Source organism: Arachis hypogaea, chromosome 1 (assembly GCF_003086295.3).
Source record: "Arachis hypogaea cultivar Tifrunner chromosome 1, arahy.Tifrunner.gnm2.J5K5, whole genome shotgun sequence".
Classification (NCBI taxonomy): Eukaryota; Viridiplantae; Streptophyta; class Magnoliopsida; order Fabales; family Fabaceae; genus Arachis; species Arachis hypogaea.
This window is the reverse complement of record NC_092036.1, coordinates 4,500,391-4,518,873: the sequence shown is the minus strand read 5'-3', so window position 1 is coordinate 4,518,873 and position 18,483 is coordinate 4,500,391. Positions and strand designations below refer to the sequence as shown.

General features: G+C 36.9%; 1 long non-coding RNA gene across 2 annotated transcripts; it reads left to right on the top strand.

Moving 5' to 3' along the window:
- Window positions 1-1,061: 1,061 nt before the first annotated feature.
- On the top strand, window positions 1,062-9,669 carry LOC140184482 (uncharacterized). Of its 2 annotated transcripts, none has more exons than XR_011881436.1 (5): window positions 1,062-1,694; window positions 1,793-1,825; window positions 1,930-2,013; window positions 2,204-2,358; window positions 7,448-7,746. It is a non-coding gene; the product is annotated as an uncharacterized lncRNA (long non-coding RNA). The 2 variants fall into 2 exon arrangements; XR_011881435.1 differs by lacking the exon at window positions 7,448-7,746 and adding an exon at window positions 9,402-9,669 and having other exon boundaries at window positions 1,067-1,694.
- Window positions 9,670-18,483: the final 8,814 nt, after the last annotated feature.

Sequence of the window (18,483 nt, the reverse complement as noted above, 5' to 3'; positions counted from 1 at the left end):
ATCCACAATTATTCCAACCCCATTCCTATTCTTCACTTTTCCTGTATACCAAAGCTTCAAACCAGAAGTATCCAACTCCCTAGCCTTTGCACCAACCCAGTTTGTTTCTTATGGGCACATAATGTTAATCTTCCTCCTTGTCATGGTGTCCACCACCTGTATGGACTTTCCTGTTAGAGTGCCTATGTTCCATGTCCCAAATCTCAACCTTCTGTTGCTTCGACCTTTACCTATTACTTTGTGAACTAGCTTATTTACCCTCATCCGTTCACGAAAACGCGAGAACCCTTACTCATTTAACACTACATCCGGGCACCGATGCAGCGGCTCTTACTTTAACACCGTACTCGAGCCATACGGCGCGTTGCTTCTGGGCAACGACCTAACTTTAGCACAATAATGTCTTTGATTCATGTTATGGGAGTTCGGCTATAATTTTATGTTGGTTGCCAAAGACCTAACACAACCCTCTTCCTTTATCTAGACTTGTGACCAGTTATATACCGCAAATATAACATAGTCATAATTTATTTATATTTTAATATATATTTTATATTAATAATTTATTTTAGTGTACATATATCATAATTATAAAAATAAAAGCCTAATGCTGATGCATTTGTCTCAAAGTCATGGTTCCCTTGTCGACATTTGTGGGTCCATTCCTAACGAAGAGAGGAGACGAGAGGACACGTAAAATAATAACTAAGGTCTTTCCAAAAAAAAATATTATTATCTATTTTATAGTTAAAGATACATATTAAATTTATAAATTAAAATTTATTTTATTTAAAATATTTAAAAAAATTTTATTCATAATAAATTTGTTAAGTATTTTTATGGTATTAATTTTTTGAATACTGTAGAAATATAAAATAAATGACTTTCTTAAATAAGTATTAAGTAAGTTTTATTTTTATTTTTTGACGAGTATTGAATTCAGAAGAAATGATTAAAAAATACACCTCATTCATTTTTTTTTTTTGGGCAAGGTCCAGGCCTACAGCAGGCCCAAACCGAAACACACCAGAATCCCAACCCAGCTCCTAAAACCTACACCCGATCCGGCAATGGAAGAGGTCTCCCTCCTCATTCTGTAGGTGAAGCTTCAATCCGATGCCAAACTCAATACCTACCACTGCAATATCCTGCACGACGATAGCAATGGTCACAGCCACTGCATGTTACCCGAGAGCATAGATCCGTCATTGAGAGACAATCGGATAAATTCTCATGAGACTAGATCTGAGCAGAAGGAACCCAAGCAGCAGGATTCTGCGCAGATGCAGAAGCACAAAGTTGCACAATGAGTCTAGCTCACTGTGTCCGATCCAAGCTTCAGCTGAACAAGACCCAAAGGAGCATAGACCAATCTTCCTGTTTGATGAAACTGAATGCAAGTACGTGGTTATTCATGGCTACTCTCCCCTCATAGCTAGTTCCATGCCTGTCCAGCCTCCCTGGCATATTCCTTAGCAGCCGCATCAACACCTCCTCAAACTGCCCACTGGTCACTCAGTAATGAGATCCTGGAAAGCTCAAAGCAGATGGATTTGAGGCAGAACCGTGCACTCCGAAACGCAAGGCACTGGTTTTCTGACCCTCCAGACTAGCAGAAAGCAAGCTGAGCTAGCGAGACAAAGTAGTACATCGCCAAACAACAAACATGGCACTCCCCCTTCCCAACAAACAAGGTAACAAAATGCATATCCATAATGCCTCCAAACTTTCAAACTGCAATCCAATTAATTCCCTGCCTGATTTGATTTTTAATGTTGACATACATGTACAGGTGTTGTTTTATGTGGATCACCTACTACGCAAGGTATCCTACCATATTCTTGGGCTTGAATAATTGGGCTAATGGCAGGTTTTTTATACTATATGTGCTCTTCTGCCAAAATGTTGATGATGGTTTGCGGCTTGCAGCTGAGCCAATTCTGTTGAAGAGAACCATCAACAGTAAGCCTGGCTACTTCGTGTGCTAAGCCATTCCCTTCTCTAGGCAACCAGGTAAACCCACAATTTGTGATACTACGCACTAATTCCAAAATGTCATCCAAAATCACTTGAATTTCTGCAACCGGGGCTTTTGATTTTAAAGCTTGTATGAGTAACAAACTATCAGACTCAACAATGATTCTATCCAGTTGAAAATTTTTAGCCATTATTAATGCTTCCCTAACTGCAAATGCTTCCGCAGCTAGAGGTGAGGAAGCTGCAATTCTAGAATTTGAAGCTGCAAGGAGGCTTCCAGTATGGTCTCTGAATACTGCCGCTGTTGCTCCTCCAGAGTACACTTCGCGAAACGCTGCATCCACATTGCACTTAATCCATCCTTGCGGAGGTGGTCTCCAGGTAACCCTTCTAACTGTCCTTCTATGATGATTAGAACTTATAGCTGGTTCTTCTATAACATCTGCAAAATCAATTTCCATTTGTTTAGCATTTTCAATTGCTAGTAAAGGACTAGGTTTAGACCTGTGATGTACTGCCTGATTTCTTGCTTTCCAAATCTCCCATACCAAAAAACCCACTCTGCTGCTACTCAGCACATAATCAGTTCCTGTGCCGATCTTCATACTTTTGAAAAGATCCATGACCCATTTCCCAAAAGATGATACAGTATAGGCCGTAGGGCAACATTGGATTTGGGCTCCGAACCATACAGCCCTTGTCCAAGGGCAGAGTAGAAGCGCATGCTCAGTGGTCTCTGGTTCCTGCAAACAAATAGGACAGATAGGAGTGTTAGAGATTTTCTTCTTATAAAGATTTTGGAACACCGGTAAAATGTTATGCGAGGCCCGCCATAGAAAGGTTCTAATCTTTTGAGGCACTTTTAGTTTCCAAATGTCTCTCCATAAATCCTTAAAGTCATCACTCGTTGATGGGCTATTGCTATTATCGAGGTGCTGTTCTTTCCTGGCAGCATGATAACCGGTTTTGATAGTATACTTGCCATCGGGTCTGAGAGGCCAACTAAGCTTGTCTTCTCTGCCAATAACACTCACCGGAGTTCTAATGATCTTCCCAACAGTATCACCATCAAAATGCTTCCTTAACTCGCTTATATTCCACCCCTGTCCTTCACTAATCAGCTCCTTTACAAATGTGACCTCATCATTGATAACAACAGGACTATTCGTCATGTTCAGTATCCAATTGTCATGTAAAATATGCAGTCTTTCTCCATTCCCAACCAGCCATCTCGCATTTCTCAAAAGGAAATCCTTACCATGCACAATACTTTTCCAGATCCAAGATGCTCCCCTTCCCGCCTTAAATACTTTGAAATCCCCATTTGGAAAATAGACAGCCTTAAGCACCTGAACCCATACCGCATTAGGGCATTCGAACACTCTCCATGCCTGTTTTGCCAAGTGTGCTAAATTTTGACTATAAAAATCCTTGAAACCAATTCCTCCATCCGTTTTGCTAGCAGAAATTTTATCCCAGCTTCTCCAATGGATACCCCTATCCTTACCAGTGGAGGCCCACCAAAACTTAGCCACTTTTTGACAAAGGCGATGACAAAAACCTTTAGGGAAAAGAACGACATTCATAGCATAGGCAGGTATCGCTTGAATAACCGATTTGATGAGAACCTCCCTCCCAGCCTGAGAAAGAAGTTTTTCTTTCCAACCGCAAAGCTTATCAGACACTCGCTCCTCAATCCACCTCAGAGCTTTGTTCTTAGATCTCCCCCACTGAGCTGGAAGACCCAGATACTTGCCTGGTTGATCCCAAGCTGGCAACCCTAAGATCTCTTCTATTTCTACTCTATTTCTGATCGAAACCTGGTTGCCAAACGTAATCCCAGACTTGTCAACATTTATTCGCTGCCCCGAGGCTTCTGTATACATATTCAAAATAGTAATGAGCTGATAAACTTCCTCCTCACTAACCTTCGAGAAGATAATGCAATCATCCGCAAAAAGGAGATGAGAAATGGCTGGAGCAGTGGGGGCAATTTTTACACCAGAGATTCTACCCTCTTCCTTAGCCTTGTCCATGAGAATAGTAAAAACTTCAGCTGCTATGATAAACAAGTATGGCGAAAGGGGGTCTCCCTGCCTTAGTCCCCTCTGCGGCATAAACCTCCTCGACAACACACCATTGATCTTAATTCTATAAGAAACCTGCGAGACACACATCATAATCAGCTTGACCCAGTGCGGATTAAACCCAAAAGCTTTCAGGGTTGCTTCTAGGAATGTCCACTCAACCCTGTCATAGGCTTTATTCATATCAATCTTGACAGCTAGATTCCTGGAAGCAAACTGGCCTTTTGCATTTAAAGCATGAAACATTTCCTGCACTATCACCATGTTGTCCTGAATGAGGCGACCCCCCACAAATGCACTCTGGATAGGTGAAACAATCGCATCAATGACTCTTCTAAGTCTAATAACCAACACTTTAGAAATGATCTTATATATAAAGTTGCAACAGCTGATCGGCCGAAGCTGATTAAGAGATTCTGGATGATTGGTCTTAGGAACCAAAACTATAATAGTATCTCCAATGCTGCTTGGTAGGACCCCTTCCCGAAAAAAGACCTTAACAACTTCACACACCTCCTTATGAAGAATTACCCAATGCTTCTGGAAAAACAGACCATTTAATCCATCTGGACCAGGTGCCTTAAGACTTCCAAGGCTGAAGGTAGCTTCTTTAATTTCCTGATCAGAAACCTCTTTCAATAGCTCTCGATTCATATCTTCGGTAACTCTAATAGGGATGTTGCTAATGCATTCAGACATAGCAAGGTTGCTGGAAGCTTTAAACAGATTCTGAAAATGAAGGACAACCAACTTTAGTATCTGATCCTCACCATACACCCATTCTCCACTAATATCTTTTAACTTCACAATCCTATTCCTGTCCCTTCGTTGGATGGTAGAAGCATGGAAAAAGGCAGTATTCTTATCACCAAACTTCAGCCATTTCACTCTAGATCTCTGCCCCCAAAACTTTTCCTCCTGTTTCCACAGCCTAATAATATCCATTTTCAAATTACTAATTTCCTGTTGTTGAGTATCCGAGTAATCTCTTTCCTCTGCTAGCTTAAGGCTATGCATTTGCTTTTGTATTTCAAGATCAGCCCTCTTGAAGTTAGTCTTGCTCCATTTGACCAATTCTTCCTTACAATTATTCATCCTTCGAGACAAATTGGTCCAATGATCAACCGAACTATTACAAACACTATTCCATCCTTTCCTAATGATATTACCACAGTAAGCATGATCAGCCCAAAAAGCTTCAAATTTAAAGCATTTGGTCCTTATTCCCCTGGGTGTAACATTGAGAACTAAAGGCGTATGGTCAGAGCTAATAGCTGGTAAAGCTGAAAGGGTGGCATGCTGGAAAGCTTCTCTCCATTCCCAATTAGCAAGTACTCTATCTATCCTTTCCTTAGTAACAAACCCATTCCTTGGGTTACTAAACCATGTGTACTTAGTACCTTGCAACTCTAAGTCCATGAGAGCATTCTTGTCAATAAAGTACCTGAAAGTGTCAATCTGACTAGTCGGCTTTGGATGCATCCCCACTTTCTCATGCTGCGAAATAACATCATTAAAGTCGCCAATAAAAGCCCTCGGCACATGCAAATTATTATCCGCACAAGTTAACTCATTCCATAACTCCTTCCTTCTCTTAAAGTCAGGATGGCCATAGACAAAAATTCCTTCCCAGGCATTAACATTAACAGTGCTTATCTGGGCCTTAATAAAGTTATCACACCAAGCATAAACATCGATATTTATATTACTTTTCCAAAAAAGACAGAGCCCTCCGGACAACCCCCGGGACTCAACACAAAACATGTTATCAAAACCTAAGTTTCTCCTAGTCCTAGCACAACTAAGATTACTAGCTTTGGTCTCCATAAGAAACAAAACAGACGGCGTAAGATATTTACAAATACTCCTTAGTTCAGAGACTGTCGATGGGGCCGCCATACCTCGACAGTTCCAGCTAACAACAATCATGGCTGCTGATGGGGCGTGATAAGGCCCGCCTCCTCAGCCATGACCGATCCAGGGACGTATTTGAACTTCTTACCTGCTTTTCCCATTGTTAGGTGTTCATCATCCTCAAACTTGTCAACAAAGACTGCCAGGCTGCTTGTATCCCTAATCCTTTTGGAGTTCAGATTCAGCCTCAGATCAAAAGCCAGTTCCAACACACGTTGACTCTCATTCCTCTGCTCCAACCCAGCAGCAACCTCCTTCTCTTTATGATGCTGCTCCTCAGCCAGTTCAACATAATACTCCTCTCCATTATCCATTCGCTGTATCATGGTTCTACCAGCAGCAGTACGAACTCTTTTCATTTTTGGTTTGTCCCTGTAGCTCCACATCTGTCCTGCATCATGCGTAACTATTCGTGTCTCCAAGCCAAAATGCTTTTTAATTTCTGCATCACCATGATGCTTGGCTTGGGCCTGTTTCTTACCAAAAAGCTTCTCCAACTCTTCCCCAATTGTTAGCTTTCTGGAGTTCCCGCATACATCATGCACTGCTTGTTGGCGCTGGACAGCATCCTCCATCTGCTTGGGCACATCCAAACGACCCTCATTCAACCTTGTTCTATTACCAAAAGATATGCGCTCCTCATTCCCCCCAACCTCAAGATGCTCCTGACACCCCATAGAAGACGTGGCATTGAGCCTAAATGCACAGTTATCTCCCCCTGCCTCCTGGAGCTTGCCATAACCTTCCCTGGTGTCAATTCTAGTGTTTGCAATTTTGTCCCCATTTCTCAGAGCTTCCCCTGTTTCACCCTGCAACCTAGAACCGTGGCTTTCCTCTCCTAACGGCGTCTGATGGACGGAATTCGCACTAATAGTTCGCAGCGGCTCTGCTTGTACTCCCCTGCCCGTGCAACTCTCCTCAGTCAAATGCTCCTTCATATGCTCCCTTCTGGTGCGCTCCCCCTCACAATCTTGTTTAGCCTCAGTCCGTTCCCTGTTCATTTCCTTCTCATCCTGCTCCTTCCCCTTGGCTGAGATGGCCCTGGCACGATTAACTCCCAGACCCATCCCATACCTAGGTTGCATATGGTCCCAGCTAGCCACTGCCATTGGGCTGGTACACTCCTTCTTGGTATGACCTAGGATTCCACAATTCAGACAATAACTATCCTGTATCCTCTCATACTTGAAGTCCACCCACAGAGTTTGATGATTCTGTGTTGCTAACCAAAAACCCGTTGGCAAAGGCCTGGTGATGTTCATAGTGACCCTCACCCTCAAAAACGTTCTCTGTAGTGTATTATTTAACCTAGGATTTTCTGCTTCCATCACAGTTCCTAATTGCTTACCAATAATTTCTGCTGTTTTCCTTGTTATATAGCTGAGTGGAAGACCATGAATTTGTACCCATAATTCCATATACCTGTGATCCACATCATATAGTGACTCACGTCCGTTCCATATCTGCAGATTAAGAAGATGTCCACGAACGCTCCAGGGCCCTCCATTCCTTATTTGAATCCCTTTTCGCACGTCCTTAAAGCTAATAAGCAATTTATTTCTGCCAACATCAGAAATGGCAATTCCTTCCGGATGACCCACCTCATTCATTTATGTTGTTATAAAATTATTCAAAGGAATGAGATGGGCCAATGGCAAGTTGCAACATATTAGTCTCCCTTAAATTGGGCCTCAATGTTTGTTGGAACTGAATTGAAGTTCAAAGTATGCTGCCACGTATTAAAAATTGTAGGTTTTTCCGTCCAAAAAACAAACTGTGGTTTTTAATGACACGGCAAAAATAAGATTTTTTTTCTAAAATAAAATAAAAATAATTAATTCTCCAAATAAAATATTTTAACTTTAATTTTTAGAATATAATTTTTTTAGTAATAAGGGCAAATTCGTCACACCTTCGACAAATTCTATATAAATTATAGTGTTCGCCACATTCCCGGCGAATTCTAAGTTGAGTTCGGCAGAGTATAGAAACGCAGTGTGACCATTCTCATTTGTCCCTTTTCTTTTTCAATCTCTCCTCCAAATTAACTTTGTTCCTCTTTTCTGTCTTTCGATGTTCGTGAAGTTCATTATCCAGGACATCTTTTGTAAACTCCGCTAAAATCAGTAAATGATTAGTCAATAAATTGAATTTTAATTAGGAAAATTAAAAATGAAAAACTAATATTAGAATGGGATAGAGCTCTTCGAAACGAGAATTTTAACACTAATTTCGAAAAATTTGGCCCAAAATTAGACCGGATGGACTAAACCGGTTGAACCGGGCCTAAACCGGACCCGTGAGCCCAACTGGCCCAACATATAAATGAGAAAAACGCCCATCCACGCGTACGTGTGGCGTGGCATTTTAACGACGCATGCGCGAGTAGCCATGCGTGCGCGTGAGAAGCTAATGCGCACGATCACGCGTACGCGTGACTTGCTATTCGCTCCATGCGTGCGCGTGACCCACGCGTACGCGTGCCCCCTGTTTACTGCAAAACTGGATTTTAACATTCTAAATCCGATTTTCACTTCTAAACCTCCATTTTCTCCCTTTTAGACTTAGGGTATAGTACTAAGTCCATTAGCTAGTTGAAGCTAGGAAAATAAGATAACTTGGGGATGAAGTAAGAGGTAAAATGATGAATTATATGAAGGAAATGAGAAAGTTAAATGAAGTTTAATGCCATGGATTGAGAAATGATTATATATTATTTATGAAAATGAAATGACTTATGAATAATGATATATGAGATACGAGTTTCCTTGGGTAAAAACAGTGGCTTGCAACCGCGTGTTCCAGGTTGAATCTCGATACTCTGTTGACCCTACGTCGTAAGAGTGACCAGGCACGTATAAATTCTCGGGTATGGATAGCCCCCATTGAGTGATTATATGATGAATGAATGTGAAATCTATGCATAGACTCTTGGGGATGCGTGACGGGGAACAGTCTAAGGTTTTTGGACTTGTCAGATTGGCTGCATAACCGACAGATAAGCCTCATCAGCCATAGGACAGGCATGCATCATGTGCGTTTGTTTGTTTTGATTGCTATGCAATATCTGAGATTGCCTAATTGAATATACATCCTGCTACCTGCTATTCTTGCTATTTGCACTATCTGCTTCTTACTTGTGAGTGAACTTGATTGGTTGCTTGTCTATGCATGATTTATGGATGGCGGAGGAAGGGTGAAAAGGGTTGGTGGTTATGTTAGGTTTGAATTTAAGTAAGTTTAGGAATAGTTTAGATTACCTACCCCTAATTATGGCTTTTGCTTAGAAACTAAGTTTTGTAATTTTATGACGGAGTTCTAGAATTGCCTCTGGCATCCCAGAACCTTATTTATTATACGCGTGACACCTTTACCATGCTGAGAACCTCCGGTTCTCATCCCATACTATGTTGTTGTTTTCAGATGCAGGTCGAGAGGCTCCTCGCTAGGCTTCTGGATCTTGAAGCGGAGTAGTACCTGGGTGTATTTTGGGTTTCCTGTTTGTATATATGTATATATGTATCTAGCTTGCTCTACAAGAAACTTACTTATTTTGTTCCTCTTAGAGGTTACAGGAGAGTTAAGACCTTATTTCTGTATTTTGGGTATTTTGGGATACTTGTATATATATGTAAATATTCTCCGGCCAGCCTTGGCTTCACAGGCTGAGTCAGGAGCAAGTTTCACTGTATTCTTGGCTCTCTTTTCGTTCTTTTGCTTATTTACATATATAACCTTTAGGTTTCTTAGCACGCAAGTAATTCAGTTTCTTGAGCGTTGCGATTTTGTTTTACCCGTCTTTCAAGGTTCCTAGTATATTATCTCTTTCACTATTATGTGTATATTTTAACTGATTAGACGTCCATAATACCATGCTACCTCTGTTCTACGACTTAAGCGTAAAACACTATGTTGTAGGGTGTTATATCCTCAGTTTCAGGTCAGTAAATAATATGTTAGTTAGAGTTATTGTTTTCAAGTTCGTTAGAGTTACTGTTTACATGTTAGTTAAAGTTATTGGTTAGTGGTTACATGTTAGTTAGAGTTACAAATTTACTGTTTACATGTTAGTTAGAGTTATTGTTTACTGTTTACATATTAATTAGAGTTACTATGTAAATGTTATTTAGAGTTATTGTGCATTGTTTACATGTTAGTTAGAGTACATAACATGTTAATTAGGTTTTTTATGTTATTGTTTTCAAGTGTAGTTGTTATTTATTGTTTATAATATGTTAATTAGTATAAGTTGTTAGTCAAAATAATTAGTTTAAGTTGTGAATTACAAGATAATTAGTAGAATAATTAGTTAGGTTAGGTTAGATTAGAAAGAATCATGATTAGTAAAATTTAGGGCTCAATTAGTTATTGATTAGGGTTGTTTAGGGTGTTAATTGACGGCCTCATGTAGTTGGGTTAAATTTTAATTAGTAAGTTTATAAACTGAAGTAAAGTAGACAATTAGTAGGTTTAAATATGTCTTTTAAGAATTTAGTTAAGAGGAGTGTTAGGACCAGCAAGTTTTGTACTTTGTAGCCATCAATTAGCCATCATTGATATTTGTAATGGTGTGAAATTTCATCCAATGATGTGAAATTACTCACTTTTCTTTTGATGGTTAAATGCTGACCAAATTTTAATAAAAGTGCTGGCTCTCTAAACTTTCTCTATAGTTAATGTGAAAGGAACTGAGTTCAGTATGGGTTATTTTATTTTACTAGAGTATGGTTAGATGGAGCAGCAATTATTGGGTTATAAGGAGACGCTATACAGATTGGATCAGGCTGAGCACATTGCTGCAAGACTTGATCGAGTGGTACACTTTTATCACTATTGTTTATTTTATTCTAATTAATAAATAGTGAACTTGTTATTTTATGTGTTCATCGTCTTTTTTTTTCGTTTGGTAGGCACATCAGATCTTGCGCACTAGGCAGAATTCGATGGCACGGCCGTCGGAGCATATTAGGCCATATCTTAGACGAGTCGGAATTGAGTATGTGGTCTATATGGTTGAGTTCGAGCACGACTAGCCACTTGCCTCGGCATTGATAGAGAGGTGGAGGCCTGAGTCCCACATGTTTCATCTACCATGCGGGGAGATGACTATCACCCTGTAGGACGTGGCCTATTAGCTAGGACTCAGGATCGACGGTGATCCTGTGAGTGGATGCATAGGTAGTTGGGAGCAGCACCATCAGAGATGGACCATTGAGGACTTATGTCAGCAGCTACTAGGTGCTATTCTCGACCCAGATGACAGACAATCATAGACCAAGTGGACTGTGAAGCTCACATGGTTCCACAATACGGTATGCGAAGAGCTGAAGCAGGACGCCACTGAAGAGCGCCTGTTGAGGTACACAAGAGGATACATCATGCAATTGATAGGGGTATCCTATTCCCAAATGCATCTGAATCTCGGGTGCACATCAGGTAGCTCCCTCTCCTAGAGGACCTTGAGACATGTGGCGGGTTATCGTGGGGCTCGGCTGTGTTAGCATGGCTGTACCGTCAGATGTGCTGTGCCACGGAGCATGGTCAGCGCAAATTGGGTGGTTGCGTCAGCTTGCTATTGTCCTGATGCTGATTGTTGGATCTGCTTTGACCATTGTGTAAATGTGTTAAGCAATCACTTTCAAATCCAACCTATGATGGTCTTGACCCATCGATATTTGCATGCAAGTATGAGGACCCGTGTATCTCCTAACCTCCCACTTTTCTTGCTTTCGGCGTTATGATATGAGTATGCCCCAAGAACAACTGGGCCCGAACTGGATACACTGTGCATTATACCTCAACTGGTCACTCTCTACTATTTTATACTCAGCAGCCACCCTGATGCTATACCTCTTAACTGCCAACATGACTTCTTCCTTATTCTGAAATTGTTGTCCAACCTCGAACTTATTGCTCAGATCTTCTTTGGGGCCTCCTTGGGTAAATGACCAATTCGATGTCATTGCATCAAGATTCAACCAGGAGAAGTGATCCGACCGGTCATATTTTTGAGAAATGGTAGGCTGTGTCAGTGTTATTTGTGTCTCACCATAGTAGTTCATCTCTTTTTTCTTGTCACTATCATCAGGAATTTTAGGTGGTCCATCATCAGCATCGTCTCCGTCATCAGGGTTAACTTCATACTGATCCATTATCGGATCATTGATTGCAGAACCCTCATTACTTTCAACATCGTCACCCATCATGTTAGCATTACGAACTTCAACATTAGACCCCTCTTGACTACCTTCAGGTGGCATATTTAGATCGATCGACCATCGTCCTTCTAATATTTCATCTAACAACTCCACTCAACGGACTATCATCGACAGTATCTACAGATGATCCTCGACCACCCAACTCAACGAGGAACACGAATAATTCCAACAAATGAACATTTGTCCATCAGTTGTGCCACGACTTTATAAGACGTACGTCCTCGTCGTCCTGGAAACGATACCTAATTCAAAACAATAGAAATATTTCTCACAACCATGGTCTAATTAATAAATATACTATCAATAGAGCCAAGATAACTGTGATATAAATTTTATAAAACAAGCTGTCATCTACTTCGGTCGGATATCTATAGTAAATTTTTTTTACCCTTTTTGTCTCTTGCTGTCCGACGAAATGCAATATCAGATTTTTCAACATGTTGACTTCCTATGTCATATAGGTAATTATCGGCTGCCTCAATCTAAAAACGATAGAACCTTCTTCATCGTATACTATTTCACCATCATAATGAATGGATAACAATAAATTCCTTAACACTGTAGAGAAAAATGTAACAATTAGAACGAAAGTGGAAAATAAAATTGTGTTACTCAATTCCATTCTCCAACAGGCATGCTTTTATTTTTGAAATCCAACCTAGAGTTTGTTGAAGATGCGGTAAACTCTATATAAATTATAAAATTTGTCGGAGATGCGACGAACTTGCCCTTATTATATATAAAAAAATACATTCTAAAAATTAAAACTAAAATATTTTATTTTAAAAATTAATTATTTTTATTATTTTATTTAAAAAAAATCCGGCAAAAAAAGTTTCAAATTTCTCTAATTTTGATGGTTGAAAATAAATCCACCAGTATATATTACGCACAAATGTATTTATTACGCATGTATCTCTTGGTAAGTATTACGAATGAAGGAAATAGTGTAGATCATTCCTCACGTGGTAAGTAGTTTTATCTATTATATATTACTAATTTCATAACTAAAATATGTTATATATTATTTTTTGTTATAACTAAAATTATTATTTTTTAAATTAAGGAGTTATCTCTTTTTTTATTTTATTTTATTTTATTTCATTTATTCACTTATTCTATCTCTTATATATATTATTATTAATTATCAATAACTAATTATAAATTTGACAATCAAAATATATAATATGACATTCTCTAATTACAACTAAAATTAAATTAAAATTTAAATTAAAATATTGAAATTGAAATATAAATATATTATATTATTAATTTAACATCTAAAATGTATCGTATAACAATCTCATTAAAATTAGGATAAAATATTTTCTTCAAAATTAATAAACTATCTTCTTCCATCCTCTTATATCTACCTCTCTACCCTTATCACTCTATATATAACTTATAATTTATATTTATATTATTAATTCGACAAACCAAAATATATTATGAGATATTTTTTTATTACAGTTAAAATAGTTTTTTTAAAAAATTAACAAACTTCACCTCTCTTTTTTTTTATCTTTTTCTCTTTTTTTTTCTCTCATTGTCTATCTCTCTTTATATTTCTATTCTACAAAAAATAAAATTAATAAAATAATTCATATAAATTCATAAAATTAATAAAAATACATTAAATTTATAATTAAATATAATTAAAATATGATCTTGTAATATTATTATTATTATTATTATTATTATTATTATTATTATTATTATTATTATTATTATGCATATTTTTTTAGTATTTTTTATTTAGTTTCAAATCTTAACTGTTTATTCTAATTTATATTTTCACTTTTCTTTTTTTAAATATTTATTATATATAATTTGAAGAAAATATTAATGTTAGGATTAATAATTCGAATCAAAATATAATTATTTCAAAAGAATTAATTTTAAATTAATTTTATAACTATCGATATAAATTTTTTTTATACTGTAACAATATATCTACTATTATGTTAGCTTATAATCTCATTTTGCACAACAGAACTAAGCATTTTGAGTTGGACTTATATTTTGTGAGGAATAGAATAACAAAAGGACTGGTTGCAGTAATACACATCCCAAGAGCAGAATAGGTTGCGAATGTGTTAACAAACCCAGTTTCATCTTCTATCTTTGACAAATTTTTAAGCAAATTCAGGTTGTCCTCAAAGCCACCATGAGTTTGTGGAAGGAGAGTGTGATAAGTATATCAGTTGTAACTATAATTCGTAAATGTCAGTTAGAGTTAGAATCAAGAAAGTCAAGAATTTGTTATAGTTTGTTATCGGTGAATTGAGTAATGACTACACCACTTAAGGCTCTACGCTATTATATACATATTATGTATACGAGCTTTCTACAATTAATGCATAATTCAGATGTTACTTCACAAATCTTTCTTTTTTTTTTTCATTATTTCTACATAGCCTATCTATGAATCAATATACCAAACTACTAAGCTACTTAGACAAATTCACTATATAAGAATTTTTTTTTTTGAAATTCATTGAATTCAAAAGGCAATCAAGATTAACCAAAATAATAAATAATTATTCTAAATCCACACTTTGGTAAAATAATAATATTTTGTTTTAGTTTGTTTATGTTCTTGTATGATGACATCTTCGAGGTATATCTCGCCTTAGAGAAAATCGAGCTTGTCTTTTCATCTCCAAAAGATATATATTTCGGCAAAAAAAATACGGAGATTAGATACTTGCAAAAGGTACTTCGACACTCAAGTTAGTAAGAATTTAATTAAGAGGTATATAATAATTCTACGAACATAGAATTTTAGACATAAAAAAGAACTTGTAGAACTTATCATGTGAGTCTCTTTTGAGGTTTAAAAATATGTGTCTTTATGTAGACATAGAGTTGATGTTATGACCGTTGATCATTAAGTCAGAATAATTATTATTAAGATCATCCGTTATAAACTTAGAATGAAGGCAAATAAAGTCCAGTTATAACTCATAATGAACGCTAAATACTAAATTAAGGTGACAGATAAATAAATTTATATTCGTAATTTGTAGCTCTTAATATCGCGAGGGGACACAAACTAATAAGAGATGAATATTGTAGTTTTAGAATTATGTTGCATTCGATGATGTTAAGAATATTTTAAACATGTATAAAACCTGGTCTATCATAAAATTCTAAGCACAAACCAAAATAAAATACAGAGCAATGGTTAAAATTGGTGTGACCCTTGCACTCACAATGTTGATTATTTTTGTAGTTAATTGTTATACTATTGGTAAACCTAATGACAATATTCCTAAACAACCTTGGACTCCCTCTTATTATATCGCAATTACGGCTAATAAAGAGCTTTCCGATTGTATCAAGGAATGCCACAAACTCTATCTACCAAGGGGTTCACTAAAGAACATGCAATGCGTTGGAGAATGCTATAAGAAGCATCCTCTTATATGAGTATTTTATGTCCTACTCATTTACAAGTGCTAAGCGATCGATAAATAAATTATCAACAAAAGTATCTAAAGTATTCGTTTGTATGAAATAAAACACAATCTCAAAAAGTGATTTGAATCTCATAATTAGAAGTAGCCCATGATAATACATGAAATCAATACTTCAAAAGTTTATTTAGTTTTGAAATTTTTTAAAACTTGTATTGAATGCTGCTATACTTGCTTTCAATGCTTTATGAAATTCGGGTAAAATAATATCGACAATAACAATATACAATCAAATAGATAGGCGAAGTTCAAGTCGTAACCTATAATTCTCGTTTAATTTGAGCCACAAGGTTTGTTGAATTGAATTGAAGTTTAGTTCTTGATAGCACATACAAAATACCATGGTCAATATAAGTGTCTCGTACTAGCTATATATGAGATAATACTCAATTTGGTCTTTGAATTTGTATACAACCCTCAATTTAGTTCTTAAAGTTTCAATTACGACTAAATCTCCATTTTGGTCCCTGAGATTCACGCGATTACTCATTTTGGTCCCCGAAATTCAAAATTACCTATATTGGTCCTTCAAATTCAAGTTCGGGCACCAATGTGGTCCCTCGACTATTTTCGGCGATGATAAGGCAAACAAAGTGCTAAGACACCCTCCCTACCACGCTGGATGTTGCAACGGCTAGCTGACGTGGCGAGAGTTGTATTTGTATCCAATTTAGTCACTCAAACCCTAATTATCTTATTATTTATCTGAGTTATAATGACAACTAGCCGTTACAACATCCAACGTGACAGGAAAGGTGTCATCTCAGCACTCCATTTGCCTAATCATCACCGGAAGAGTCGAGGGACCATATTGGTGCCCAAACTTGAATCTGGATGACCAGTATAGGTAATTTTGAATTTTGAAGACCAAAATGAGTAATCGCGTGAATCTCAGGGACCAAAATGGGGATTTAGTCTTTCAATTACCTTTATTTAGTCTCCAAATTTTGCGAACATGACTCATGTTAGTCCTTGAAACAATTTTCAATGTATAAACAATAATAGAATGCTGTTATAGATAGGTGGACTCCACATTAGACTCTGTAAAATGATATCGTTTTGGTTTTGACACTCAAATAACCAAAAAACATCATAAGTTGGGTTTTAGGGTTTAATGGGTCAAGACTAAATATTATTTATGCATGATTTAATTTGTATTGAAAAATTTTTAGGAACCAATAATTTTTATTATTTTTTGTCATTATTTGACTAATATAAATATTAAATTATTTTTAATAAATAATTTTTTTAATTTATATGTATAAATTTTAAAAAAATGTGAGTATAAATTATATTGATTCATATGTATAAAATTTTGATAAATATAAATATAAATTATATATTTTTTGTGTATAAAATCTTTATAAATATATGTTAAATTATTATTAGCAAAATATTGACTAAAAATAATAATATTTACCACCCAACTAGCATTACATATATATTGGTTTAGGAAAACTATCTTCTTTTAATAATATTATATTGTACTTAGATATATATTACCTTAGAGAAAACCATCTTCTTTTAATAATAATGTCAACTATGTATGAGTTTAAGTTATAACTTCAATTTGTCATTTATTAGTGCGATAAATTGACAACGACTTGTGTGTTTCGTGCCATTAATAGGTGATGAGTTTGGAAAACTCTAAATTAATACTTGTGATGACTAAACATTGTTAAAATAATTAATTACAAAATTATTAATCTGATTATCACTTAATATATTTTTGGTTAATAATTTTGTTACAGGATCTATGATGGGCCGGGAAATAAGTTTCTGACTTAAGCCCAATAAGCAGCCTTGCTACAAGCTTTATACTATAAGGCTGAAATTTTATATTAATGGGCCAGAATAAATGTTAATGTTACAAGCCCAACCAAATGCTCTCTTATTTGCTTCCTATGCTTGATCCACTACACAATTGTATCAGGAAAGCAAATGCTTATTAAATGGGCCAGCTTTGATCATTTTGTCACAAGCCCAAAATTATACTAAAGAGAATAGCTTCCATGTTTGGTCCGAATCAAAAGGAAAATGAAAGCATAGTACTTCCAACGGAACCAAACTCTAACAAAGTGATGGATTTCAAAATCTATTACATTGTTAATTAATGCATGGGGAACATGAGAGAGAAAAATTCAGCTGAAGTGATTGATGGCTATTATGTCTTACACGCCACTCAATAGGGAAGTAAAAGCAAGCTAAGCCTAATTAATTTGATCAACCACTTTGTGTTGCTTTTCTTTCAGATTCTTTAATTCTCTCTCATCTCTTTCTTCTTCTCTATTCGGTCCTTGTCCAGGAAACAATGGAGGCCGTGCTCTTCACCGAAGAAAAGGAAAGAGAAGCATGCATCAAGACCATCAAGCTAATGATGGCAAGAAAACATACCAAAAGAAAGATGAGCTGTGGCTAAGATGCTTACCAAATGTGGTTAGATTTGGTGAAGCAATCTTGAGCCTTTCATGCTCAAAATGGAAGAAGAAGATTCGGCCAAGAGGGAGATTCTTGAAGCATGGCTTGTCTTCGAATCTGACCAACCACCACAGGGAGTACCTAGAGTGGCGAAGTGATGGTTGGAGGCAGAGTTTGAAGCAGATGAAGTCATCATCATCATGAGGCATCAAGGGCCAGAAATCCATCTTGGAGAGCAAGCCAAGGATGGAGAGCCCGGATTGATGAAGGGTGATGATCAAGAAAGGACTAGAGGTAATTGCATGTTGGTTAATGCATGGTTATCTCTTCTCTCTTTGTGTGGCCGAACCGGTTTGTTGAAGGAGGAAGAAAGTTGGTTCGGTTTTGGCT